Source organism: Microtus pennsylvanicus, chromosome 1 (assembly GCF_037038515.1).
Source record: "Microtus pennsylvanicus isolate mMicPen1 chromosome 1, mMicPen1.hap1, whole genome shotgun sequence".
In the NCBI taxonomy this organism is placed as follows: Eukaryota; Metazoa; Chordata; class Mammalia; order Rodentia; family Cricetidae; genus Microtus; species Microtus pennsylvanicus.
In genome coordinates this window covers 92815495-92842361 of record NC_134579.1, presented here as the reverse complement: position 1 = coordinate 92842361, position 26867 = coordinate 92815495, and the positions used below count along the sequence as shown (strand labels likewise).

Sequence of the window (26867 nt, the reverse complement as noted above, 5' to 3'; positions counted from 1 at the left end):
TAGAGTGTTGTTGGGTCTGTGCCAGCATGGGCAAAATTTTGAAGGACCCTTTCCTACTTTGCAGTAAGAAGGATCCTGTCTCCTTGATCCTCATCACTTCATCTTCTTCCTTCCACTGAAAGATATGTTTTCATAGCTAAGACAGCATGTCTTCCCCACTTCTTTTCCCATTAATGTTCCCTACCTTTTTTTAAATTTAGGATGGTCTGGTAGCTTAATTTTCTGTTTATAAATGATTGTTTTTAATAGCATCAAAGATCTGTTAGATATTTTAACTCTTAAAAACTAACAGGAATTGGTATTGCAACCCTTCCATCTCTTTGACAATAAAATGGCTTTTTTTTTTCTTTTTTGAGGGACACAGTGTTAGGATTGACCCAGGACCTGGCCTTGCATGTTTTAGGCACACCCATAAATGCCCTTTTCCCACCTTTTTCTAATTTTTGAGACAGGGTTTCTCTGTGTAGCCCTAGCTGACCTGGAACTCACTTTGCAGACCAGGCTGGCTTTGAACACATAGACCAGCTTGCCCCTGTCTCCTAAGTGCTGAGATTAAAGGCTTGCGCCACCAGCACCACTAGGCAAATGTTACCCCCTTTAAGTGTGCAGTTGAAGGCTGGGTTGTAGCTCAGTCAGTGCAGAATGCTTGCATAGCATGAATGAATGCCTGTATTCCATCCTTAGTGCTACATAAACTGGGTGTGATGGTGCAGGCCTCTTATCCCAGTAAGGAGCATTTATGGGGGTGGGGTAGAGGTCAGGAGATTTGGAGTTTAATTTAAGGTCATCCTTGGTTATACAGAGGGGTCAAGGCTAGTCTGTTATACATATGAAACAACCAGCACCATGCATTTCCTGTGAGTGGAACTGATTGGTTCAAGAGTTGGGAGTGGTAGATTTTGCTCGCTGTGTCCTCATGTGTATTACGTGGTTGAATTTGTGGCTGGTGTGTTATCCTGAAGGTTTTCAGACACACTGAGAAATGTGAAAGTGTAGGGCTAGGAGACGGCTCAACTCTTACAGTGCTGCACAACATGAGGTCCTGAATTTGATCCCCAGAACCGAAATAAAAGCTGGACATGCATCTGTAATTCTAATGAAAAGGCAAGTTCTAGGTTCAGTCAAAACGTATGTCAAAAAATAAGGCAAGGGACTGATGAGAGAGCTGGCAATATGGCTTAGTGAGTAAAAGTGCTTGCTGTGTAAACCTGAGAACCCGAGTCTGATTTTTGGAACCCATATAAAGCTGATGTGGTAGTGAGCAAGTATCTTTAATTCCAGCACTGCTATGGTGAGGTAGGAGGCAGAGGCAGGGGTATTGCCTAGAAATTCTCTAGCCAGCTAACATGCAGAAACAAGAGCCTGCCTTAACAAGGTGGCAAGTAAGAAGCAGTTCTCAAAAGTTGTCCTTTGACCTCCACAGACAGGTCATGTTGCCCCCTTTCTATCCACCCCTCACAATCATATAAAAAATAAAGCAGAGTGATAGAGGAAGACACACTGGGCAGGAGAGCACATGTGGACGATGAGAGAGCACATTCACACAGAGTGCTCCCCTCCACCGCACACAAAAGGGAAAGATGGAGTTGCATTTTAAGCACCTCTACGTGGACCAGGACTCTTGTAGTGGCCTCGTAGTGTATATGAACAGTTGCATGTGAGACAGAAGTGTACTGTCTGGGCGATGTTTACTCTGAAGACCACAGTAAAGGAGCTGTGATAAATTCTTAACTTCTGATGACAGTAGAGAACATAGGACATCAAACCTTCATCCTCCCTTCACTCTGAAACTGCTCACAGCAAAAAAGACTAGGGAAGGGGTGGGGCAAGTAGGGAGATGGTGGCATTACAAGATAAGTAAGTACTAGGTGCCTAATGTGTAGCATGGTGACTGTGGTTAATACTATATTATATACTTGAAATTTACCAGTTTTAGTTTTTATCACATGCGGTAACTGTTTAAGGTGGCCATGTTAATCAGCTTGAATGGCAATCAACTCAATATATATGTATATCAACAGCTCTTTGAAACAGGGTATCATTTTGTAGACTAGGACGGACTTGAACTCACATAAAATTCCCTGCCTCTGCCTCCAGGGATTAAAGGTGTGTGCCACCACACCCATATGATACATGCAATGAACTGACAAATTCATGCTGTAATTTAAGTGGAGAGAGACATATACAAGGAAAGACCCTTTTGCAGAGGGGAAAGTTAAGCTGTTCGAAGGAACAAGAAATTACGTACAAACAGATAAACAGAATGAGCATTGGTTTTTGAGAAAGCTCTTTGTAGCCACCATAGGCTTTGAACTGATCCTCCTACCTCCACCTCCAGAGTGGACAAGCTGATAAGCTTGTACCACCATACTGGATGTGAGAATAAGGATTTAGAAGAAGCAGGAAAGGCTTTTGGCATCCTCTTGCAAGACTGTGCTCGGGCAAGGGTGGTGAGTGTGGGAATTGTATCACACACAAACTGGATTCAGAAGGCCATCTGGAAGCCATTGTGCCAGAATATTCCCCACACCCTTCCCTCTGTTTGTCCCTTTTCCTCTTTAGTAAGGGCCTAGTTGATAGATACTTATTTTTAGGCAAACATTTCTCTATAAAAATTAAATTCCTTGTCCGGAGGGAAATTGGGGCTTTCTGGACATAAACGAACAACCCAAATAAAGTTGTTTATTTTTGTTTTTGCCTTCTGAGCCTGTCAGCCCTGTGCTTGATCTTTCACCATGATGGAGGAGAGACCAGGCTTTGCTTATAAACCTCAAAGGTAATGTACTTTCTCACCCAAAGTGCAAAATCAAGAGGGAAATCTACTGAGAAGACACTTGACTACAACACTGAAGGACGTCACATAGTTAACTCCGTCTCATTTTTAAATGTGTACAGACAGCAAGGATATTCAGATGGGTGGAAAAACCCAATAGCATGAAAGAGATTTTGATCCAAAATATTTTTAGAAAGAATAGCTGACTCCAAAAGAAAGAAAATTGAGAAGATGGAAGAACACTTTGAAAAAAATGATCACTGGCTACTTGCTTGGAATATGTGAATAAGTACTAGAATTCCCCTAACTTCCTATCTTCTTTCCTCTTGAATCAGCAGCTTCTGATAAAAGTGATTGAGGGAAAAAAAAGTGACAAGCTGAATCCTAATAGGTGAGATCAGGTTGAAGAAATATCAGGCCTGACTCATTTACTGTTTCCTAAGAATGCATTGCAGGGCTGCAAGAAGCAATGCAAACTTTGAAATGGATTCTGCTAATTTGCGACATTGGGAAAAATGGCTGGATGATGGATCCCAAGTGACTCCAGGCAGCCAGGGGTGGATTTGTTCCTGTGCAGCAATTAGATTCAGGAGCCGCTGAACCGGGAGGCCATAGGACACATGTGGGCTCCATATGCTCAGAACTATCAAGGCTGCTTGCTGCCTTCATGCCTTTCCCCTGGAGCAGTGGGCAGAATTCCAGCCACCTGGAGTGGAAACCAGGTCAGAGTTAGATACATGCACCAGGATCCAGAATCAATAGGATGGGTTTACCCAAGTGTCTGAGGGATGAAGGTGGACTACACCAGAGTGCTTATGTGCTTTAGGTGTGCACAGCCCTCACAATTGCACTTGAGGTAGAAAAGCAAAACAAACCCTTGCCAAACTTGGCAGTGTTGCTATAGGGCTAGCTGTTCTGTTTCGGGGAAGACCTGGGCGTGGAAACTAGTGTTCAATAATGTAGAAACAGCATGCTGCCAGAATAAAATGAAGGGGAATATAAATTTTGTAATGTCATTTTGAAAAACTTGAAGTCAATTTTAGGTAAAATGTACTCTCTGTTAATTTTAATAAAACAGGAGAAAGAGGGAAATAAGTGGATTAAAAGATAAAAATGGGGGGGAGCTGGGGAGATGGCTCGGTCATTGAGAATGCTCACTGCTCTTGTAGGGTTCCCAGCATCCTCTTCTGGTGGCTCACAACTGCCTGTAACTCTGATTCTAGGGGATCTAGTGCCCTCTTCTGGTCTCTGTGGATACTGCACACATGTCACACTGGCATGTTCGTGTGCACTCGCATACATACACATACTTTGAATTTTTTTTTAAGATGAAAAAGGCCATAGGCCAAGTTGAACACTAGTTAATTGAGAGACATAATTATGAAGTGAAATGAATAAGCCAAGAGAAAAAATAATACTACTAAATGCGTTTGCAGGATTTTCAACTCTGTTAGGGATCCATGAGGAAGAAAATCGGTCGTGTGGGAAGTTAAATGAGTGCTGTGATCTAAATAAGTATTGTTCCTGAGAAGACACAAACAAAACAGAAACAGTAATCAGAGGAACAATGGGAAAAGTATCTGTGAGTTTAAAGCAAAAACACCAGATGCTTTTGTATATTCAGTGGGCTTATTCTGCGTTAGTTGAAATTAGTGGAAAGACATATCCTGATGAAAATTTAAAATTTTACGGATAAAGCCCTTGAAAACAGCCTTCCTGAAGCAAATGTGTGTGGGGGAGTTACTTAGGAAGGGGACATCAGGATGCTTTTAGACTTTGCTGCAACATTGTTGGATGGAGTAGGCTGAAAGTTTTGAGGGGAAAGGATGGTGTTCAAGAATTAATCACCCTAATTGTTAATTTGCGAAGGCGACAGAAAAATGCTCTCTGAAAATGCAGAGAAGGTGGAGCCAGTGGAGTGGGGAGACGTCTCAGTACACAAAGTACTTGTTCTCTAAACATGAGGACCTGAGTTTGGATCTGCAGAAGCCAGGTGTGGAAGTGTCCATCAGTAGCCAGTGCAGGGGTAAGAAAAGTCTGGGAGCTTATTGTTCAGCCAGTCTAGTCTGTGAGAGACTGTCTCAGAAGTAAGTGTCAGACTGAGAAGGAAGCACCCATAATTGAACTCTGACCTCTGAATGCATGTACACCTACACACATGTACATGCAAAGGGCGGAGCTAGCATGCGGGCTTCAGTGGGAACTCACTCATCCTTGGACTGAAGAGTTATAGGCACCAACGTATCCTTTCTGTTTAAGAACATGGGGTCTTCCCTGTAGTCTTTCTGATGCCATCTGTGAGATTTTCTGTAAAAAGAAACAACTTTTTTCATAGCTCCAGACACTCAACTAAAGACTAAATTGTTGTTCTGAAATCAGCTTCCAGAAAACCTGAGACAGGAGGATTACTTGTCTCCAGCATTCAAAGTTAGCCTGGGCAACATTGTAAGAGACTACTTATTAACGGCAAAAACTATTAATAACTTAAAAATGAGAAAGTTGTGATATTAAAAAACACTGACATTGAAGTTTAAGCATAAATTTGTGTAGTTATAAAGTTAACCATTGGAGTGAATTCAATGAGAAGATGAAACAATTGGAATTTAGGGGGTTGCTTATCTAATTGTAGCTCTATAAAGTGAGTCTGGGACTGGGGAAGCTGATAGAAGCTGGCCAGTTGATGGTGGGGTGGGTCACGAATATTGGAAGAAGGTAAGGACCCAGACTTGGTTTTACTTTTGACATTGATAATTACAAAAAGGTTAGTGGTGCACGCCTTTAATCTCAGCACTCAGGAGTCAGAGGCAGGTGGATCTCTATGTGTTCCAGGACAGCCAGGGCTACACAGAGAAACCTTGTTTTGGAAAAAAATAATATAAAGGTAGTGACTAAAAGATTTAAAGCAAGATGGAGGTGTTTCACATCAGAGGGGGAAAAAAGGCTGTGGTCTTGCTCCCCCCTGCCCAGTTGATTCAGAGTATAGTTAGATACTTTGGCTGTATTTTAAAAATATTGTGTGCATACATATGTGTTGTTTGCTCATATTTTTGCTTATGAAGACCAATGGTCAGCATTAGACATCTTTTGCCTGCCTGCCTGCCTGCCTGCCTGCCTGCCTGCCTGCCTTCCTTCCTTCCTTCCTTCCTTCCTTCCTTCCTTCCTTCCTTCCTTCCTTCCTTTTTTGTTGTTTTATTTCTTGAGACAGGGTTTCTCTGTATAACAGCCCTGGCTGTCCTGGAAAACTTGCTTTGTAGACCAGATTGACCTCAAACTCACAGAGATCCGCTTACCTCTGCCTCCTAGTGCTGGGATTAAAGGTGTGTGCCACTACTACCCCACTGCTTTCTACTATTTTTGAGGTTCTTGCTGAATCTGGAGCTCCTTGCCTAGCCTGGCTGACTTTTGTTAATCCTGGGATGTTCCTGTCTGCAATTCCCACCTCTGTCCCCACACCTTGCACTGCACTGGGATAATAGAGGTGTGTGGCTGCTTCTTTAAAAAAAAATAAAAACATGGGTGTTGGAGATCTGAACTTGGGTCATGCTTGTGCAGTAAGCTCTTTTTCCAGTGAAGTTATCTCTCCAGCCCAACCAACTTTAGGATGTCTGTAATGCAGGTGCCTTTGTGTGCAGGTTCTTGATGAGAGACATGGAACATATTTGTTTAGAAGTTTGATCTAAGATCCATTCCAAAATTTTTTGTGAGATAGTTTTAATAGATCTTTGTGAATTTCTTAGAGGTTGGAGATGAATTAGGGTATGAACACATTCTCCCAAAGGCATACTTTCTCCAGGATCTTGAATTCTGTAATAAAAAGAAATTGAGAGGCTCGAGGCCCTCCACTGCAGCATCTGAGTTGGGTTGGGGAGTGAGGATTTATGGGGCAAGAAAGTTAATTGGAAGCTTCACTTTAAGGGCAAATCCACTTGGCATGGTGCTATACACCTTTAATCCCATCTGGAGGCAGAGGTGGGGCTGGGGGAGAGATTTCTGAGTTTGTGACTAGCCTGATATGTACATACAGTTCCAGGCCACCCAGGCCTATGCAGAAAATAATACAAATGTGGGTTTTAGGTATTGAGTTGTAATGGAAAATAAGCCACAGTAATTTGACATGTTTTAAACAGTGTGTAAAAGCTTGGTGGTGGTGGCGCATGCCTTTAATCCCAACATTTGGGAGGATCTCTGTGAGTTTGAGGCCAGCCTAGTCTACAAAGTAAGTTCTAGGACAGCCAGGGCTGTTAGACAGAGAAACCCCCGTCTCAAAAAAAAAATGCAAGGAAGACATGGCAGCAGGAGCAAGAGGCGGATGTTTACATTGTGTCTGCAGTCAAGAGCAGGCAGAGATGAATGCTGGTGCTCAGCCACCTTTCTTTTTTTCATGCAGTTCAATAGGATAGTGTCATCCATATTGAGGGCGAGTTTTTCTGATTCAGTTAACCTAGAAAGTCTCTCACAGAATACCTAGATGTTTGTTTCCATGGTGATTTTAAATACTGTCAGGTTGACAATGTTAGCAGTCACATCAATTTTGGAGGTCATTAACTTGTGGTTAGTGATTAAAACACTGTGAACTTGCTGGGCGGTGGTGGCACACGCCTTTAATCCCAGCATTCAGGAGGCAGAGGCAGGCGGATCTCTGTGAGTTTGAGGCCAGCCTGGTCTACAGAGTGAGTTCCAGGACAGGCTCCATAGAGAAATCCTGTCTCAAAAACCAACCAATCAACCAACCAACCAACCAACCAACCAACCAACCAAAACAAAACAAACCAAACCAAACCAAACCAAACAAAACAAAACAACCCACTGGGAACTTGTATAGTGGCAATTTATTTATGTTTTAATAAATAAAACTTATCCCAGCACTCGGGAGGCAGAGGCAGGCGGATCTCTGTGAGTTTGAGACCAACCTGGTCTCCAGAGCTAGTTCCAGGACAGGCTCCAAAGCCACAGCGAAACCCTGTCTCGAAAAATCAAAATAAATAAATAAATAAATAAATAAAACTTGCCTGAGGATCAGAGTGCAAAGCTAGACACACTAGTCAGCCATACAGTTGGGCAGTGGTGGTGCACGCCTTTAATCCCAGCACTAGAGAGGAATATAAAGCAGGATGAGACAGAACCACGTTCTTCTTTTCAGTCTGAAGATTTTGTTGTTGTAAGAGCTCTTTAGTGCTTGGCAGCTTTGCTTCTCTGATCTTCATCTTGAAGCCCAGTATCTGTCTCTGGGTTTTATTATTTGTGCTATACACTTGTGTTTGGTAAAGGGAAAGAGAGCAGAGCTGAGGGCCCAGTGACCCTGGACATTGTGGGTGCTGATGTGTAGAGATCAGAGAGAATGGGAAAGAAGCCCCCTCCTTTTTTCTTTTTTTTAATTTTTATTGAGTTATACATTTTTCTTCATTCTCCCTCCTTCCTCCCCTCTCCCCTTCCACTCTCCCCCTATTCCCATGCTGCCACTTTCTCAAGAGATCTTGTCCTTTTCTCCTTCCTATGTGGATCCATGTATGTCTCTCTTAGGGTCCTCTTTGTTTAGGTTTTCTAGGGTTGTGCACTGTAGGCTGGCTGTCCTTTGCTTTATGTCTAATATCTGCTTATGAGTGAGTACATATTATATCTGTATTTCTGGTTTTGTGTTATCTTACTCAGTATGGTTTTTTCTAGTTTTGTCCATTTGCTTGCAAATTTCAAGACGTCATTATTTTTTACCTCTGAGTGGTACTCCATTGTGTAAATGTACCACATTTTCCTCATCCATTCTTCAGTTGAAGGACATCTAGGTTGTTTCCAGGTCCTGGCTATGACAAGCAATGCTGCTGTGAACATAGTTGAGCACATGTCCTTGTGGCACGATTGAGCATCCTTTGGATATATACCCAAAAGTGGTATTGCTGGGTCTTGAGGTAGCTTGTTTCCTAATTTTCTGAGAAATCACTGTACTGAAATCCAAAGCGGCTGTACCAGCTTGCACTCCCACCAGCAATGCAGAAGTGTTCCCTTTTCCCCACAACCTCTTCAGCATAAGTTGTCATCAGTGTTTTTGATCTTGGCCATTCTGACAGGTGTAAGAGGGAATCTCAGAGTTGTTTTGATTTGCATTTCTCTGATGGCTAAGAAAGTTGAACATTTTCTTGAGTGTTTTTTAGCCATTTTAGATTCCTTTGTTGAGAGTTCTCTGTTTATATCTGTCCCCCATTTTTAAAATTGGATTATTATTTTGGTGTCTAGCTTCTTGAGTTCCTTGTATATTTTGTATATCTGTTCTATTTGGGGTTGATCCTTCCCATTCTGTAGGCTGTCATTTTGTCTTGTTGACTGTGTCCTTTGCTTTACAGAAGCTTCTCAGTTTCAGGAGGTTCCATTTATTAATTGTTTCTCTCAGTGTCTGTGCTACTGGAGTTATATTTAGGAAGTGGTCTCCTGTGCCAGTGTGTTCAAAGCTACTTTCCACTTTCTCTTCTATGAGGTTCAGTGTATTTGGTTTTATGTTGAGATCTTCAATCCGTTTGGACTTGAGTTTTGTGCATGACGATAGAAATGAGTCTATTTGCATTCTTCTACATATTGACATCACTATGCCAGCAGAATTTGTTGAAGATGCTCTCTTTTTCCAGTTTATAATTTTGACTTCTTTGTCAAAATTCAGGTGTTCATAGGTATGTGGACTGATATCCAGGTCTTCTATTTGGTTCCGTTTTTCCTCTTGTCCTAATGAAAACAGCCTGATATTGGCATAAAAACAGTTTTCATTACTGTAGCTCTATAGTAGAGTTTGAAGTCTGGGATTGTTATGCCTCCAAAAGTTCTTTTGTTGTACAGGATTGTTTTGGCTATCCTGAGTTTTTTGTTTTTCCATATCAAGTTGAGTATTGTTTTTTCGAGGTCTGGGCATTGCATTGAATCTTTAGATTGCTTTTGGTAAGATTGCCATTTTAATGATGTTGATCTTACCTGTCCAAGAGCATGGGAGATCTTTCAATTTTCTGATTTTTTCTATTTCGTTCTTTAAAGATTTGAAGTTCTTGTCATATAGATCCTTCACTTCTTTGGTAAGAGCTACTCCCAGTATGTTTTATGCTATTTGTGACTATTGTGAAGGGTGATGTTTCTCTGATTTCTTTCTCAGCCCATTTATCGTCTGTAAATAGGAGGGCTACTGATCTTTTGGGTTAATCTTGTGTCCTGCAATATTACTGAAGGTGTTGGAGTTCTCTAGTAGAAATTTTGAGATCACTTATGTATTCTATTATATCATAAGCAAATAGTGAAAGTTTGACTTCTTTTTCAGTCTGTATTTCCTTTTGATAGCTTATTGCTCTGTCCAGAACTTCAAGTACTGTATTAAATATATATGGAGAGAGTGGACAGCCTTGTCTTGTTCTCGATTTCAGTGGTAATGCTTTGAGTTTCTCTCTATTTAGTTTGATTTTAGCTATTGTCTTGCTTTATATTGCCTTTATTATGTTTAGGTATGTTCCTTGTATCCCTACTCTCTCCAAGACCTTTTTCATGAAGGGGTATTGAATTTTGTTGAAGGCTTTTCCATCATCTAATGAGATGATCATGTGGTTTTTTTTTCTTTCAGTTTGTTTATATGGTGGATTACATTGACAGATTTTCTTTTTTTAAAAAATATTTATTTATTATGTATACAATATTCTGTCTGCATGCATGCCTGCAGGCCAGAAGAAGGCACCAGACCTCATTACAGATGGTTGTGAGCCACCATGTGGTTGCCGGGAATTGAACTCAGGACCTTTGGAAGAGTAGGCAGTGCTCTTAACCACTGAGCCATCTCTCCGGCTCCTTGACAGATTTTCATATGTTAAAACATCCCTGATCTCTGGGATGAAGCCTATTTGGTCATGGTGGATAATTTTTCTGATGTATTCATGGTTTACCAATATTTTATTGAGTATTTTTGCATCAATGTTCATGAGGGAGATTGGTCTGGAATTCTCTTTCCTTGTTGCATCTTTGTGTGGTTTGGGTATCAGGGTAACTGTAGCCTTGTAAAAAGAGTTTGTCATTGTTTCTTCTTTTTCTATTGTGTGGAATATTTTGAGGAGTATTGGTATTAGTTTTTCTTTGAAATTTTTGTAGAATTCTGTACTGAAATCATCTGGTCCTGGGCTTTTTTTGGTTGGGAGATTCTGATGACTGATCTTATTTCCTTATAGGTTATAGGTCTATTTAATTTGCTTATCTGGTTTTGCTTTAATTTTAGTATGTGGTACTTATCTAGAAAATTGTCCATTTCTTTTAAGTTCTCCAATTTTCTGGAACTTAGGTTTGACCTGATGATTCTCTGGATTTCTTCTTTGGAGTCTTTTCATTTCTGATTTTGTGTTTGGGTATTTTCTCTCTGACCTTTGGTTACTTTGGATAAAGGTTTGTCTATTTTGTTGATTTTTCTTGAAGGGGCAACTCTTTGTCTCATTGATTCTTTTTATTGTTTTCTTTGTAGCTGAAATCTCACAATTTGATTATTTCCTGTCTTCTTCTAGTCCTTCTGGGTGAGTTTGTTGCTTCTGCTTCTGCTGCTGCTGCTGCTGCTGCTGCTTCTTCTTCTTCTTCTTCTTCTTCTTCTTCTTCTTCTTCTTCTTCTTCTTCTTCTTCTTCTCCTCCTCCTCCTCCTCCTCCTCCTCCTCCTCCTCCTCCTCCTCCTCCTCCTCCTCCTCCTCCTCCTCCTCCCCTCCTCCTCCTCCTCCTTTTTTTTCCTAGAGCTTTCAGGTGGTCTGTTAACTCGCTAATGTGGGATTTTTTTTTTTTTAGCTTCTTTATGTAGGGATTTAGTGCTATGAACTTTTCTCTTAGCACTGTTTTAATTGTGCCTCATAAGTTTGGGTACGTTGTGCATTCATTTCCACTGAATTTTAGGAAGTCTTTAAATTTCTTTATTTCTTCGTTGACCCAGTGGTGATTCAGTTGAGCATTGTTCAGTTTCCATGAGTTTGCTGGTGTGGGATTATCTATTTTCTGCAATTAGTGTTGTTGAATTTTAATTTTAAGGCCGGGCGGTGGTGGCGCACGCCTTTAATCCCAGCACTTGGGAGGCAGAGGCAGGCGGATCTCTATGAGTTCGAGACCAGCCTGGTCTACAGAGCTAGGTCCAGGACAGGCTCCAAAGCCACAGAGAAACCCTATCTCGAAAAAAACCAAAAAAAAATTTAATTTTAAGCAATAATGATCCTATAAGCCACGGGGTTGTCCAAGTTTTTTTTTTTTGTATCTGTTGAGATTTTCTTTGTTACCGAGTATGTGGTCGAATTTAGAGAAGGAGCCATGAGGTACTGTGAAGAAGGTATATTCTTTTGTGTTTGGATGAAATGTTCTCTAGATTTGAATCATAACATCTATTAGTTCTTTTATATCTCTGGTAAGTTTCTGTCTGGCAGACCTGTCCAGTGGTGAGAGTGGGGTGTTGAAGTCTTTCACTGTTAGTATGTGGGGTTTAATGTGTGATTGAAGCTTTAGTAGTGTTTCTGTTACAAATGAGGGTGCCCTTGTATTAGAAGCATAGATGTTCAGAATTGAGACATCATCTTGATGGACTTTTCCTTTGATGAATATGAAATGACCTTTATCTCTTTCGACTAATTTTTGTTTTTAGTCTGTTTGGTTAGATATTAGGATAGTTAATACCACTTTGTTTCTTAGGTTCATTTGATTGAAAAATCTTTTCCCAGTCCTTTATTCTGGATAATATTTGTGTTTGAAGTTGAGGCGTGTTTCTTGTATGCAGCAGAAGGATAGATTCTGTTTTTTCTATCCAGTCTGTTAACCTGTGCCATTTTATAGGCGAATTGAGTCCATTGATAGTAAGGGATATTAATGACCAGTGGTTTCTGTTATTTTTGTTGTTGTTGTTGATGATGATGGTGTTGTGTATATGTTGTGTATATGTTTCTCTTCTTTGGAATTTGCTGGTGTGGGATTATCTATTTGTTTTTGTGGGTGTAGCTAACTTCTTTGGGTTGGGGTTTTTCTTCTGGTACTTTCTATAAGGCTAGATTTGTGGATAGATATTGGTTAAATCTGGTTCTGTCATGGACTATCTTGTTTTCTTCATCTATGTTGAATGAAAGCTTTGCTGGATATAGTAATCTGGGCTGGTCTCTTAGTGTCTGCGTGACGCCTGACTGGGATCTTCTGGCTTTCATTGCTTCCGTTGAGAAGTTAGGTGCAATTCTGATAGTCCTGCCTTTATATGTTACTTGGCCTTTCTTCTTTGCAGCTCTTAATATTCTTTCTTTATTTTGTATATTTAGTGTTTTGATTATTATGTGGTGAGGGGACTTTGTTTTTGATCCAGTCTATTTGGTGTTCTGTAACCTTTTTTTATTTTCATAGACATGTCCTTCTTAAGGTTGGGAAAGTTTTCTCCTATGATTTTGTTGAATATATTTTCTCTGCCTCTCAGCTAGATGACTTCTTCAATTCCTATTATTCTTAGGTTTATTTTTTTCATGGTGTCCCAGATTTCCTTGATATTTTGTGTTAAGAATGTGTTGGATTTAACATTTTTTTGACTGATAAATCGATTTCCTCTATCATATCGTCAACACTTGAGATTTTCTCTTCCATCTCTTGTGTTTTGTTGTTTATGCTTGCTTCTGTAGTTCCTGGTCATTTATCCAGATTTTCCATTTTCAGAGTTCCCTCAGTTTGTGTTTTCTTTATTGCCTCTATTTCAGTTTTTAAGTCTTGAACTGGTTTTCTTTTTCGCTTGTTTAATTGCTTTTTCTTGGTTTTCTTTAAGGGATTTGTTGATTTCTTCCAATTTTTTGTTTGTCTTTTCCTCTACTTCCTTAAGGGAATTTTTAATATCATCTTCATAAAGTTATTTTTAAGGTCGTTTTCTTCTGCTTCATCTGTGTTGGGATGGTCAGGTCTTCCTGTCGTAGAACCACTAGTTTCTGGTGGTGTTCTATTGCTCTTTATGTTGTTGAGTATATTCCTACCCTGTTGTCTACCCATCCCTTCCTCCAACCTGAAAAGGTGGGGCCTGTGTTTCAGGGGTGTCTCTTTTTCTATTATGGGTGTGGTTGGGGGTTATGGCTCCGTTGAACACTACTTCAGGTGTAAGAAGGGCAGAGCCTTCAGTAATTGTTCCTCCAGGTGCCTACAGGGCAAAGGCTCAGATGGTTGCTCCTCCAGGTGTGGGTGGGGTTGAGGCTGAGGCTCTGGTGGTCAGATAATTTCTGGAAGCCACTGCTGGTGCCATGGTCTGCCGTGCTCCCCTCCTTTTTTATTTGAGACAAGGTCTTGAGTAATCTATGCTAGCTCTTGCCCTCGCCTCCTGATTTCAGAGACTTAACCCCTTTAACAGACTTGATCTTAGAGTACCTTTAGGCACCAGCAAAACTGAGCAGACTGTAGAGAGTTCCCTTATTCAGTATTCTCGTCCATCCTCTTGTCCGTGATTTTATTTTTTGCAGATTCATTTTCTCGTGGTTCATGTTGGTCTCAAAATACTGAATGAATAGTTCTAGAAATCCTCATAAGTTTTTTTAAATATTTATTTGTTTATTATGTATACAATATTCTGTCTGTGTGTGTGTCTGCAGGCCAGAAGAGGGCACCAGACCTCATTACAGATGGTTGTGAGCCACCATATGGTTGCCGGGAATTGAACTCAGGACCTTTTGAAGAGCAGGCAATGCTCTTAACCACTGAGCCATCTCTCCAGCCCTCTTCATAAGTTTTAAGCAGCTTTCATTACAATATGTTACAGCAGTCAGCTGTTTTAAATCTCCTAAAGATCCTAAATATTAAGTTAAGCTTTTTTTTTTAGATAACTATGTAGGAAAGTAAATATATATATACAGATTGGTACTATGTGTAGTTTTAGGTGTCTCCTAGAGGTTTTGGGACATGCTCTCTAAGACAAGCAGGCACTTCTGTACTCTCTGCCCCACCTACTCTTATCTCCAGTGCTAACACCCGTGCCGTAGCAGTACACATGATGAAGTTCATGTGTTAGTCACCTGCTAGTTGCTTTGACAAAAGTAAAGGAGAAAGGCTTTATTTTGCCTTGCAGTTGGAGAAGTTTTGGTCTGTAGCCACCTGACCTGGTGTTTCTGGGACCATGGTGAGGCAGGAGAGCATTGGTGGAGGAAGGCTGATCTTCTCACTACAGCCGTGCCTTTCAGCCACCAACTTCTTTCATCCAAACCCCAGCATGAACTCTGTTCAGTCTGTTGATAAAGTTAGAACCATCATGATTCATTCACCCTTCAAAAGCCTGTCAGTTGACAACCAAGCCCTTACACATGAGGGGCATTTTTCATTGGATTTGAATTGTAGCCATGTGGAAATCTACACGGGTACAGTCCTATTGCCCAGGGTCCATGGTATATATTGGATTTCACCCAAGGCTATGTATTCTACAAAACTGAAAGTGTACAGTGCAGTTTTCACTGTGTCGCAGAGTGGTTGCAGGGAAGGTCTCCCTCCCATTTCCTCATCCTTTCTTCTTACCCACTCCTGTTTTGGTACTGCACAAAGTCTGCACTACTATGAAGACAGCCCCAGTCTACGGGGCTTTAAAACCTTTTTTTAATTTTTGCACAGTCCACGTCTCTGTATGTGCAGGTTATTTGCATCCCACTGCTTATTGCATTTCTTTAGGAGGCATGCTGTCTAGAGGAGCTTTCTTAATCTTCACTGAGCTTCATCTTCTCCACCCTTTTTTTTTTAAAAGTAAGGAATTTCCTTCAATGGGAACTGTGAAGCAGTTACCTGTAGGAGGAGGATTGTGCTTAAATGTGAGCCCCAGGTTATTTATTTATTGATTTTGACCACAAATGAAGCAATCACTAGATACCAAGTTTTATTTTAATGTTAAAATTTTAGTGAACATGTACTTAGGCAATTAATTGAGAAGAGAACACATCTGACTCTTAAAATATTAATACTTAATTCATGTCCTGATTGCTATAGTCCGTTTCTTGGGTTTGAATGACAACCATTTGTAAGGGTGCTTGATAAGATACAACAGTTGCCTCAGATAGTTACGAAGATTCTTTTGTAAATCAGAATGTTTGCACAGAGCCAACTCCACTAATTGTACATCTCAGGCAAATTGGTGTGCAGGCTGTGTTCTCACAACAGAGGACAAATACTTCCATGAGTGTCATGAAATTTTTTTTTCTTTTCTGTTTTGCCTCTTGTGTCTTCTCTGGAAATTAGATGAATTTGCTACTTTCAGGAGGAAGTGAAGATACCTAAGTAACCAATTCCCATGAATTGTGTGGGTGTATATATAGACCGATGAAATTAGGAATGACTCTTATAGCAGTAAGCACTTCCCGCTTTTGTGTGCCTGTGTCTGTGCATGTATGTGTGTGAAGGCTAGCGGCTGATGAGTGCTAGGGCCCTTCTGAGAGTGGGGTTAAAGGCTGCACTGTGTCCTTCCAGCTCACCTTTTATGTTTTCAGACAGGGTCTCTTACTGGAGCTGGCTTTTCAGTTGGCTATGCTGAATGGCCAGTAAGTTCCAGGGATCCTCCTGTCTCTAGCTTCTCAGTACTGGGATTACATATATGTGACTTTTAAAATGCCTGGCTTTCTACGTAGGTACTGGGGATCGTCCTCCCTCTGTCTACTGAGTCATCTCTCTAGTCTCTTCACATGTTTTAAAGTAGAAATCAGAACAGATGGATGAAGAGCTAGTGCTTTGTCTCAGTTAGTGAAAGCATAGATTCCTAAGATTCATTATCAGTGGACCCAAGCTGTCCTCTGGAAACTAATGGAGCCCAGATTGCCCTCCAGGTTATTGTGCCTCGAGTGCCTGACCCCAGCCATTCTACTCTACACTACTTGACTGACTGTTAAGGTGGTTTGTGTATGAATAGAGTTCTGAGAGGACCGAAGCAAGGTTCTGAGGTGCTGAGGCCAGAGAAGTTTCTGTACCTCATTCAGTGTCTTTTTAAAAACTATTGTTTTATTATGTGTATGGGCATTTTGCCTGCATGTATGTATGTGTACCATATGCCTGCTTGTGCCCACGGAGATGAGAAGGTGGCATTGGATCCTTTGGAACTAGGACTGTGGGTGGTTGTGAACCATCACTTGGGTGCTAAGAATTGAGCCTGGTCCTCTGATAGAGTAACAAATGCTCTTAACCACTGAACCATTTCTCGAGCCTCTCCACCTTACTTTTAAAAACATCTTTATGTTTTAAAATGAGTTTTTATTTTTTTATTTTACGTGTATGGGTATTTTGCCTGTGTGCATGTATGTGTACTGTGTATATATATGCCTGGTACCCATGGAGACCAGAAGAGGGCACAGGATCCCCTGACACTGGGGTTAAGGACGGTTGTAAGCTGCCATGTGGGTGCTGGGAGCAGAATCCAGATCCTCCAAAAGAGCAACAAGTGCTCTTAACCTCTGAGCCATCTCTCTAGCCCCTAAAACGTTATGTATGTGTCTATCTGTGTATATGTATATGTTTTCCTGGATGCTGAAGGAGACCAGAAGAGAAGAGGGCATTAGGTCTCCTGAAGCTAGAGTCATAGGCCGTTGTGAGCAGCTCGATATGGGTGCTGAGAACTGACCTCAGGTCCTCTGTTAAGAACAGCTACTCTTAACCATTAAGCCAGCTTTTCAGCTTATTTTCTGAGACAAAAATCTCTCACTAAACCTGCAACTCACTGATTGAAATATGCTAGCTAGTCAGCAAGATTCAGGGAGCCTCCCGTCTCAATCACCCCAGGACTATAGTTACAGATATATGACGCCATGCCTGTCTTTTTATAATGATGCTAGGTGTCTAAACTCAAGTTCTCATGTTTGTGTGGCAGGCATTTTATGGATGGAACTATCTCCATAGGTTCCAGCACTTGGAGCTCTTGAGACCAGAACTCCTTAGCAGGTAGATATAAATGTTGTAGATTGTTGAGAGAGTAGAAGATTCTGCTAACATTGGAATTGGATTTCCATCTTTGAGGGCTTTATAATGTGCTTGACTTTCAGATTTTCCAGAACTGTGTAAATGAGAGTTACAAGGTGCTGTCTGCTGTTGTATTTCTTTATGTATCATTTAGTTTATCATTTCAATGTAACATGTATTAAGTGACTTTCCTGTATAAGGAAGAGCCCATGGTGGGTTTCTGAAAAGTGTAGTTAAACAGTAACTCTCAATATTGCCTCACAATACAAAATTCCCTAACTAGCTGAGACGTAGTTCTGGATTTAGCCAGTGAAAAGCACAGTCACGTACCCTGGCTTGAACTTCTAACTCAAGAGATCATTTCAGCTCAGTCTTCTGAATAGCTGGGACTAGGGTGTACCGTCTTGTCTAGCTCCAAAATTCATCTGTTGAAATCCTAGTGCCACCACCCCCAATCTCTGGCTGGGTAAATGACTTGGTAGTTAAGAGCACTTGATGCTTTTTTTTCCCGTTTATTTATTTATTAAAGATTTCTGTCTCTTCCCCGCCGCCTCCCATTTCCCTCCCCCTCCCCCAATCAAGTCCCCCTCCCTCGTCAGCCCAAAGAGCAATCAGGGTTCCCTGCCCTGTGGGAAGTCCAAGGACCACCTACCTCCATCCAGGTCTAGTAAGGTGAGCATCCAAACTGCCTAGGCTCCCCCAAAGCCAGTAAGTGCAGTAGGATCAAAAACCCATTGCCATTGTTCTTCAGTTCTCAGTAGTCCTCATTGTCCGCTATGTTCAGCAAGTCCGGTTTTATCCCCTGCTTTTTCAGACCCGGGCCAGCTGGCCTTAGTGGGTTCCCAATAGAACATCCCCATTGTCTCAGTGTGTGGGTGCACCCCTCGCGGTCCTGAGTTCCTTGCTCGTGCTCTCTCTCCTTCTGCTTCTGATTTGGATCTTGAGATTTCTGTCCGGTGCTCCAATGTGGGTCTCTGTCTCCTTTCATTGCCTGATGAAGGTTAATATTCAGGAGGATGCCTATATGTTTTTCTTTGGGTTCTCCTTATTTAGCTTCTCTAGGATCACTAATTATAGGCTCAATGTCCTTTGTTTATGGTTAGAAACCAAATATGAGTGAGTACATCCCATGTTCCTCTTTTTGGGTCTGACTTACCTCACTCAGTGTTTTCTATTTCCATCCATTTGCATGCAAAATTTGAGAAGTCATTGTTTTTTACTGCTGAGTAGTACTCTAATATGTATATATTCCATACTTTCTTCATCCATTCTTCCATTGAAGGGCATCTAGGTTGTTTCCAGGTTCTTGCTATTACAAACAATGCTGCTATGAACATAGTAGAGCACATACTTTTGTTGTATGATAAGGCCTCTCTTGGGTATATTCCCAAGAGTGGTATTGCTGGGTCCAGGGGTAGGTTGATCCCGAATTTCCTGAGAAACTGCCACACTGCTTTCCAAAGTGGTTGCACAAGTGTGCATTCCCACCAGCAATGGATGAGTGTACCCCTTTCTCCACAACCTCTCCAGCAAAGGCTATCATTGGTGTTTTTTATTTTAGCCATTCTGACAGGTGTAAGATGGTATCTTAAAGTTGTCTTGATTTTCATTTCCCTGATCGCTAAGGAAGTTGAGCATGACCTTAAGTGTCTTTTGGCCATTTTAACTTCTTCTGTTGAGAATTCTCTGTTCAGCTCAGTGCCCCATTTTATAAATGGGTTGATTAGCCTTTTACGGTCTAGTTTCTTGAGTTCTTTATATATTTTGGAGATCAGACCTTTGTCAGTTGCGGGGTTGGTGAAGATCTTCTCCCAGTCAGTGGGTTGCCTTTGTGTCTTAGTGACAGTGTCCTTTGCTTTACAGAAGCTTCTCAGTCTCAGGAGGTCCTATTTATTCAATGAGGCCCTTAATGTCTGTGCTGCTGGGGTTATACCTAGGAAGCGATCTCCTGTGCCCATCTGTTGTAGGATACTTCCCACTTTCTCTTCTATCAGGTTCAGTGTGTTCAGACTGATATTGAGGTCTTTAATCCATTTGGACTTGAGTTTTGTGCATGGTGATAGATAGGGATCTTTTTTCATTCTTCTACAGGTTGACATCCAGTTTTGCCAGCACAATTTGTTGAAGATGCTCTCTTTTTTCCATTGTATACTTTTAGCTCCTTTATAGAAAATCAGGTGTTCATAGGTTTGTGGGTTAATGTCAGGGTCTTCTATTCTATTCCATTGGTCGACTTCTCTGTTTTTTTGCCAATACCAAGCTGTTTTCAATACTGTAGCTCTGTAATAGAGTTTGAAGTCAGGGTTGGTAATGCCTCCAGACGATCCTTTATTGTTTAAGATTGTTTTGGCTATCCTGGGTTTTTTGTTTTTCCATATAAAGTTGATTATTGTCTTCTCCAGATCTGTGAAGAATTTTGATGGGATTTTGATGGGGATTGCATTGAATCTATAGATTGCTTTTGGTAGAATTGCCACTTTTACTATGTTGATCCTCCCAATCCAAGAGCAGGGGAGATCCTTCCATTTTCTGGTGTCCTCTTCAATTTTTTTCTCAAAGACTTAAAGTTCTTGTCATATAGATCTTTCACTTCCTTGGTCAGAGTTACCCCAAGATATTTTATGCTATTTGTGGCTATCGTGAAAGGTGATGCTTCTCTGATTTCCCTCTCTGTTTCCTTATCCTTAGTGTATAGGAAGGTCACTGATTTTTTTGGAGTTGATCTTGTATCCTGCCACATTACTAAGGGTGTTTATCAGCTGTAGGAGTTCTTTGGTAGAGTTTTTGGGGTTGCTTATGTATACTATCATATCATCTGCAAATAACAAATGCTTAACTTCTTCCTTTCCAGTACGAATCCTCTTGATCCCCTTATGTTGTCTTATTGCTATTGCTAGAACTTCAAGCACTATATTGAAGAGGTATGGAGAGAGTGGACATCCTTGTCGTAAGAGCACTTGATGCTTTAACAGAAGATCCAAGTTTGATTCCCAGCACCTGCATGGCATCTCACAACCATCTGTAACTTCAGTTCCAGGGGTTTGAATGTCATTTCCACATACAAGCTAAACACACACATAAAATAAATCTTTTTTAAAAAAATCCTAGCTCCCAAGGTGATGGTGTTAGGAGTTGGGGGTGGGGGGGTCTTTCATGGTGATTAGGTCATGAATAGGGATTAGTGCCCTCATAAAAGAGACCCCAGAGAGTTGCCTTGTATCTTCCACCCTGTGAGGCCACAGCGAAAAGATGGCCACCTTGAGAGCAGCTCTCACCAGACACTAATGTTCCTCCTGGACACCAATCGTAGACTCTAACCTCCAGAACCATGAGATACACATTTCTGTAATTTCTAAGCAGGTTGGTCCAGAGCATCTTGTTAGAGCAGCTCAGGCAAACAGAAGGTATAAAGACTGGAGAAAGGGTAAGGGCATGAAACATGTAGAAACTGCAACTGTAGAGACTATGCTTGAAGGTGTAAGCGACAAGATTTGGTGGTCTTCACTCTAGGTGAAAGCTAGGGCTTGTCTGACATGGTGGATAGTAGAGACTTGAGTTGAGTACAGGGAGGAAACAGACTTTACAGGATAAGGCAGTGATGACTGCCACACTTTGGTGTATGTACTGCTTTTCCCTGTGAAGATATATTCTTCATAGTTGGATGATGCTAGTACTCAGGTGATTGGTGAAGTTGTGATGGCATTGAAACCAGGAGAAAGTTTAGAATGAAGAATGTGAGTGACTGCAAAATGAGGTTTTGCTGGGAGTAATATTTAAGGTGTGTGGGGCAAAAGAACTCTGGGTTACCTGAGCTGGAAAGAATTTGAGAAGTCAGTAGAGGGATGGGAGCGTAGCATGAGTGACCAGAGGAGTTGAGTGCTGCAGGGAGGTAGGATAGTGAGAGTGCCATGTACCAAGTCTGGCACTTGAAAATTGATGTCTGTGCCCACCAGAGTTCTGGGTTACAAGTGACAGAAGATAATGTTAGTTAATCTTAAGTATTTAAGATTTAAGTATGTAAGGAAGTCATTGGAAGGATGTGGGGAAGCAGAAGAACCTACAAGAAGTCTAAAAGCCATACCCAGAAAATTGACCAGAGGTAAGGGAAGTGGCAGTTAGAGCTAGAATGAGAACTACAGCCATAACCAGGGCACATGAACAGCCTGGCCTGGGTGGCCCTGTGCCTGCTGCTGCAGCTCCCACCACGGTGTTGGTTGTTGCTGGTACTGGAAAAGATTTTTAAGTTACTTGTTTTTTTGTTTTTGTTTTTTGTTGTTGGATTCTTTTTTATCCAAACCTTGAGCATAAGTTTATGGTTGGTCAGCCTCACAACAGAAAGGCTCAGAAGCCAGGGCACAGATCTTTCTTTTCCTTCTGTGATGGCAGCTGTCCCATCATGACAGACCTTGTGATCCATCTGTCACTGTGCCGTTGGTAGTTTTCACTGGAGCAGAGGAATTGCAGCTGGGAAGAGGAAGAGTTGGAGGATGAGCTGCGGGAACACCAAGTGGAGATTCTTAGGAGCTCTTGTTGGCAGACCTACAAAGCTAACAGTAGGCTCAGTTGTGTATGTACAAAGTTCATGTGCATATGTATGTTGTGGGGGGCTCTCATTCATGTTGGGGGTTATGGCTACCAGAGGGAAACCTTGGGTGTTACTCCTTGTTGTCTTACTTTTTTTTTATGTTTGTTTATGTAAGTAATAGTCTTTTATCAAGACTTGGACTGCCTATTAGGTTAGGTGTGGTTATCAGCAAGCCCAGGATTGGCCTATCTCTACTTCCCTAGAGCTGGGTTTACAAGCACGTGCCACCAGTCCCCCCTCTCCCGCCTTTATTTATTTATTTATTTATTACATTACATGAATGCTGGGTGTCAAACTCGTGTCCTCATGCTTGTAGTGCAAGCACTTTGCTGATTGAGCCAACTGTACAGTCCTAGTAGTTACTTGTAGGTATATCCAAGGTTAGAGGCCTATTTGTCTCCTGATTTGTTTCCATAATAACCAGATTGTGAATTTTCCTGGAATGGCATCAGGGTAGTGTTCATCAAAAATCCATGCATTTCTCCAGGGTGATGAACTGGTGCCTGGGAGATGCTTGGGAAGTGTCTTAGTGAGATGAGTGCCCCAGGCCAGCATTAAGCCCCTCCCCACTTTGATTAGTTTTTTAATTCTCAGTGGGCCCCACTTTTGGAAGCTAACTTCCTGATCATGTTAATGTGACAGACTTATGTTTATGAATTGATTAGTTAGCATTGAGTGAATGCTGGTGTGTCCCACCCTTTTTGGTCCAGCAGTTGCCACTTAAAAACATGCATGAGTTTATTTGCACCATTTAGGTACAGGAACCTTCAGAGGCCAGAAGATTCCCAGGAACTGAAGTTACAGATGGTTGTGAGCTGGCAGTGTACCTGCAGATCTTTTTTAAAAAATTTAAATTGATATTCTTTCAATCATCATGCTGATTCCCCAAGGCACAGAATTTTCTCTAAGTCTGATTGCACATTGGAATCCTCTTTTTTATTTATATTAAGACAGGGTCTTACTAGGCTGGCCTTAAACTCCTTATCCCCCTGCTTCCAGCTTCTGAGTGCTGAGATTGCAGGCATTCACTCTCACACTTGCCTTTGTTTTTATTTTTGATTAGTTCTCTCTCTGGCATTTGCTTTGTTGTCTGGCTTCCTTCACTTCAAAATTGCCTTTTCTCCTTTTAGAACATTTATAGGTACTTAAGCTTTAGGAGACCCATGGCTTCTTGTGAATTTATACTTTATAGATGTTATAGAGCAGTGGTTCTCAACTTTCCTAATGCTGTGACCATTTAATATAGTTCTTTGTGTTGTGGTGACCCTCAACCATAAAATTATTTTTTTGCTACTTTATAACTGTAATTTTGCTATAATTATTAATCATAATGTAAATACCTGTATTTTCCGATGGTCTTAGGTGACCACTGTGAAAGGGTCATTTGTTCCCAAAGGAGTTGTGACTCACGGGTTGAGCCATTACAGTGTTTAATGTGGTTATAAGTAATAGCAATAAAACTCGAAGAGGTATCTATTTCCATTTGAACTGTGAACTCACTTGTAATCCTCACTATGGTTTTTGAGATAGTTGCTCCTGTTGTGTGGTTTTTCTTGTGGAGATGTTTATCTTCCAGATACGACTCCACTCTAGTGAAGTGAGATTATTGGGTTTTTACACATTCTGAATAATGTGTAGGCAGCCACATCACCTGAAAGTCCACCCTAGCATGAGTGAGCTCTGAGGCCACTGGGCAGACCACAGAATTCTCTTGACTAGCTCTCCAGTCGGTACAGCTTCTGTAATCTTGGGGGAGGGACCTTGTGAATCTTGTGATTCAGGAGTTTTTGTTTACTTCCTAAACTTGTAAATTTCCTGAGTCTTAATGAGTTCCCCTCCAGTAGGGGATAGTTTGATTAGGAGGAATAGCTATGAGACTATAAACCCCAGTCACTAGACCAGAAACCTGGCTCTTAACCAGATTAAATGACCCATGTAAATAACCTTCTTTGACACTCTTGAGGTGGAGTTGAACTGTGGGTCCATGACCACTGGCTCCCAGTCTTACTTTGACAAGCAAGCCTGCTCTTCGAGCTAAAGCACAGCTGGTAGTAGTGAGAAACCACATCTTTAGAAGGCTAATGAGGCACCATATTTCCAAAACTAGGAGCAGATTTGGCCACCTTTGGGCACTTAAAAGCATCAGGACAGCTTTCCTTTCTCTAGCTGTAGCTGAATAGCCAATGGGAGAAACAAGTCAGTAGGACTTGGGGCTTCCCAGCCAACTTGAATGTAACTGTTTCCTCCTTGGATTTCCCTCTGCACTTCATTTGGCTAGCTCAAGTTTTACCTTCTGTTCTGCTGTTTCAGACTGTCACCGGGCAGCTGTTACACATCTGTTACTCTGTTCAGAGAGCTCGCAATTGTTTGTGTCTCTACAGTGGCTCAATGTATCCTGTTTGTGTGCACTCGCGCTTTCAGAATGAAGCAGTTTCAGAAGGCTTATGTCATCTTTGTTACTGCAGCCTTTAACTTGTGAGCCACTGATAAAAATGTCTAACAAATTAGACACTGTGTCCTGATAGATAAATGAAGGGAAGGGAAAATAAGAGCAATGGGAAGAGGAAGTCCTCTGTAAAAAGGGGCACTTTTTACATTCTTAAAAATGAGGCAGAGTGCCTGAGTTGAGGGAATCCTTTTGTGGAGGGAACTGTGGGAGACGTGGGTAGAAAGTGTGGGAGGGCACTCAGCTCAGGGAGGCAGCCTGATTTCCAGAAGCTAAATGTTAAAGTTGAGCATTCGTTTGGCTGTAGATAAGTTCCTTTGCCTCCACTTTTCAGTTTAAAATGGTTCCTTTTTTTTTTTAAAATAGGGTCATGGGGGGTGTGTGTGTGTCTTTGCTCCCAGCCTAGCTCTCTCTCTCATTGTGGCCTGACCCCTGAATCCTAGACTCCCACACAAATTGAGGACTTGATCCTTAGCTCACAAAGACTTTTCTTTTCCAGCCCCTCTCCTCCCCCAAACCTCCACTTTTGGAGCTGAGTATTTAGAACAGAGGCCTGGCCAGAGGGCATTCTGAGTGTGTTCTTCTGTCCCATGGACATGGAAAAGCATGTACTTTGGGTTGAGGAAGCAGTCTTGTCTCTCATGATGTATTATACACATGTGATCTATTCTTTTTAAAGTGCCTCTGACACTGGACATGCTAGCAATGGTTCGAGATAATTTGAGAGTAAAGAATCAAGATGATAACTTCTGGCCTGGGGTGTAGTTCATTACTAGAATGCTTGCCTGTGTGTACATGTATCTGGCTCAATCCCACCACTGAAAAAAACTTCTTAGATCATTTTTATATGATCCCTGAGTTAGCAGTAAAAGGTAAGCATTTTAAAATGTAAAAGAGTTCATGTTTTCACAGTCATTGCTAAGTGCATGCCCATATGTGTCTGTGTGTGTGTGTGTGTGGGGGGGAATCTCACTGTGTAATGCTGTCTGGCCTGGAACTCCCTATATAGACCAAGTTGTATTCAAAACTCAAATTTCCCTTTGTCTGTCTTTGCCTCCCAAGTGTTGGGGTTAAGGGCATATGCCACCACACTGGGCATTTCTAATTAAAAAAATAGTTATTTTGTGTAGGGTTGTGTGTGTACATGTTTGCGGGAGGGTTTCTACATGGCACAGTGCATGTGTGGGGGTCAGAGGACAGCTCTGGGTTATTTATTTATTTATTTTGTTTTTTCGAGACAGGGTTTCTCTGTGGTTCCAGGAGCCTGTCCTGGAACTAGCTCTTGTAGACCAGGCTGGTCTTGAACTCACAGAGATCCGCCTGCCGTCTGCCTCCCAAGTGCTGGGATTAAAGGCGTGCGCCACCCACCACCGCCCGGCCAGCTTTGGGTTATTGCCTCCCAGCTCAGTGTAGGGCTGTTGGGATTACAGATATGCATCTCTGTGGGGTTTTATGTGGGTTCTGGGGAATGCAAACTCAAGTAGTTAGGGTTGTGTGACAAGCCCTTTTAACCTGCTAAGCCACCTCTCAGGCCCTAATTATTGAAGTCTTAATTGGTGGGAATGTTTCTCCTTGGGTTGCTAAACTGATGCCTTAACCAAAGGCTTCTCATCTTTGGAAAACTTGTTGCAAATCTTCTGCATAGACCTACAGGATATAGAGCCTGCTCCTTTTGGTTCTGATCTGTGTGGGAATGAAACATTCATCCCCAGGCTTCAAACTCTAAAATACAAACTTCATCAGTCTTCTGCGTGTGTTTCCTGGGATCTTTTCTCCCCCCCCTCCCTCCCTCCCCCCTCCCTCCCTCCCTTCCCCCCTCCCCCTTCCTTCCTTCCTTCCTTCCTTCCTTCCTTCCTTCCTTCCTTCCTTCCTTCCTTCCTTCCTTCCTATCCTTGCCCTCCCTTCCTTCCTTTCTTCTTCTTCCTTTTTTAAATAGCATTTCTGAGCTGTGAATCATTTTTCTGTAGAAAGCCTCTTTTGCCACTTTGAGTTAGACAAGAGGGAGAGCCCACCCATACGCCAGCTTTGCCCTCTCCAGCAGGTTCCTGCAATTCAGACTGTCAACTTTTCTGGCTCAGTTTCTTCTCGATAGGAACCTTGGTGTTCTGACCACCTTTGGGATGTTGCATTAGTAGCTTTCCTTTGAGCCCTGGTGGAGACCGAGA

At 41.7% G+C, this 26867-nt stretch overlaps 1 protein-coding gene across 2 annotated transcripts in view; it reads left to right on the top strand.

Annotated features, from left to right (window-relative positions):
- The window catches only part of Cyth3 (cytohesin 3), a 107078-nt gene that overhangs the window by 19255 nt on the left and 60956 nt on the right, over positions 1-26867 (top strand). The gene's annotated exons all lie outside the window — the stretch shown is intronic.